Consider the following 2,273-nt stretch of genomic DNA (forward strand, 5'->3'; position numbering starts at 1 on the left):
CGATGAAAGTCAAATTTCGTTTCGGAAATTAAATCTCGCACAACTACCGACACATAACCAAACTTGCGTACATTTACATAGCATTAACCCTCTAAATAATAAACAAATGAAAGCAGAAAAAACAACATCGCTACCCACCGCGCGCGCTCCTGGCGGCGGGAGTAGGAACTACTTTGCACACAGACCGACATAGCCCCCTGCCAAAAACAGTAAAATAAATAATATATATAAGTCTTTTGGCGGGAAAAAATTTCTCAACCGCCTGGGAGCACCCTAGTGTGTGCCTGTCTTTAGGTTATGTTACTTTTAACTTCATTTTCTACAGGCAGACGCGAGGGTGCTCGCCCATTATTTTTATTTTTTTAAATTCTTTCCTACCTTTGGTGTGCCATGCAAGAATTTATCGTCAAAATGGCGGCCCCGAGTGCAAATTTCTCGTCTGCACTGCTGGCTGGATGATTATGTGATGTTTTGAAGGAGGGTGTTTTTTTTTTGTTTGGATTTTGTGTGAGGGGGGGAGGGGGCTGGGCTAGCTTTTTTTTTTTTAAATTTTCTAAACATTCATCTCTTATGTAACAGTGTTCAGCATTAAAAAATTTAAAAGAAGAGGCACTTACTCATCAATTTCAAAACAGCCTATGAAGAAAAATAAAAAAAATTTAAATTCATTCCAGTTTTATACATTCATGATTTGATCACATGTATAACTTTTCTTTTTTATTACCTTATTTAATTTTATTATTATTACTACTATTGCTGCTACAACCTAGAAGATACCTCAGTGATACTAATACCTGCTGGTAAAGTTAAAGGTTTCACCTTTCTTTCTTTAAACATATCACAATACCTTTCTTGAGTTAAATATTATCTAATGGCTTTAAGAAGTTATGGTAATGTTCATCAGTTATAGAGTGTGGGTTTGTGTGTGTGTGTGAGAGTGTATTTTGAAGAGGGCTTTGGTGGTTGGGATGGTGAGGGTGGTGGGTGTTGTGTGTGGGGAGGGGGGGGGGGGAAGTAAAAGAGTGTTCATTACACGATTTCTCCTGTTGTTTGTAACAATCACACCTGGTATAGCTATTTCGAGTGGCAAATACAAACTGCAAAAAAAAAACATCTATATCATTGCCAACGGCCATATCACGATGAACACACCGGTTCTCGTCCGATCACCGAAGTTAAGCATCGTCGAGCGTGGTTAGTACTTAGATGGGTGACCGCTTGGGAACACCACGTGCCGTTGGCACTACTATTTTGCACCCTACAGAAAAAAATTTTTTTTTTAAAAATTTCAATTTTAAATTTTTTTTTCCCCCACAATCACCACATTTCCCCCCCCCCCTAACACACACTCTCACTCTCTCTCAATCAATCAATCAATCAATCAATCAATCAATCAATCAATCACTCACTCACTCACTCACTCACTCACCCACCCAGTAGCTGTGAATCTTTGCATGTGTATACCTCATACAAAATTCAAAGTGAAAAAATAAATATATAAGTGTATATGTATGTATGTATGTATGTATGTATGTATGTATATATGTATATATATATATATATATATATATATATATATATATATAAACACACACACACACACCTATTTTGAAGTTTCTCTGTTTCAGTGGGCAGTTATGTATAATAATGAGAGATTCAAAAAGACGTTGATAACAATGTCATCAATGCCTGTTTAGTGTGCTCATTTGTTGGATGGTCGGCAGCAATACTAGAGGTGGTACAGCTGTAACCTGTAAAATTGTACCTGCAATGTGTTGTGTATGGAAAAAAATAAAAATTATATCATCTAAATTTTTGTTATCCAACAATAACCTTCCCATCAATGCATGATGTCACAGTAGCCATAGCTCTACTCTTTCTGCCATATAACATTGGGGGAAAAAAAAAAAAAAAGGAGCTATTAGAATAATAACAAAAGATAAAAAATCATCTAACTGCAGACCAAAATTCAAAAAACTTAAAGTCCTGACTGCCATAAATGAATACGTTCTAGAAACTTTTTATTCATTCTTAAGAAAAAGAAGAAAAAAAAAATTATTATTTTTTTTTTTTTTTTTTTTTTTAGATATTCGCACATAGGTATAACACCAGAAATGCTAGTAAATTGAGGATAGTTGAACATAACACTAGGCGATTTGAAAATGGACTAAATTACTTGGGAGTAAAACTTTACAACTTAATATCACAGAAAATAACTAAAACAATTTACCAGTATTAAAAAAAAAAACAGTAAAAAAAATTCTTCTAGAATA

At 34.6% G+C, this 2,273-nt stretch overlaps 1 non-coding gene across 1 annotated transcript; it reads left to right on the plus strand.

Annotated features, from left to right (window-relative positions):
- Positions 1-1,124: 1,124 nt before the first annotated feature.
- LOC134543931 (5S ribosomal RNA) lies at positions 1,125-1,243 on the plus strand. Its single transcript, XR_010077375.1, has one exon. It is a non-coding gene; the product is annotated as a 5S ribosomal RNA (ribosomal RNA).
- Positions 1,244-2,273: the final 1,030 nt, after the last annotated feature.

Source organism: Bacillus rossius, unplaced genomic scaffold, assembly GCF_032445375.1.
Source record: "Bacillus rossius redtenbacheri isolate Brsri unplaced genomic scaffold, Brsri_v3 Brsri_v3_scf25, whole genome shotgun sequence".
NCBI lineage: Eukaryota > Metazoa > Arthropoda > Insecta > Phasmatodea > Bacillidae > Bacillus > Bacillus rossius.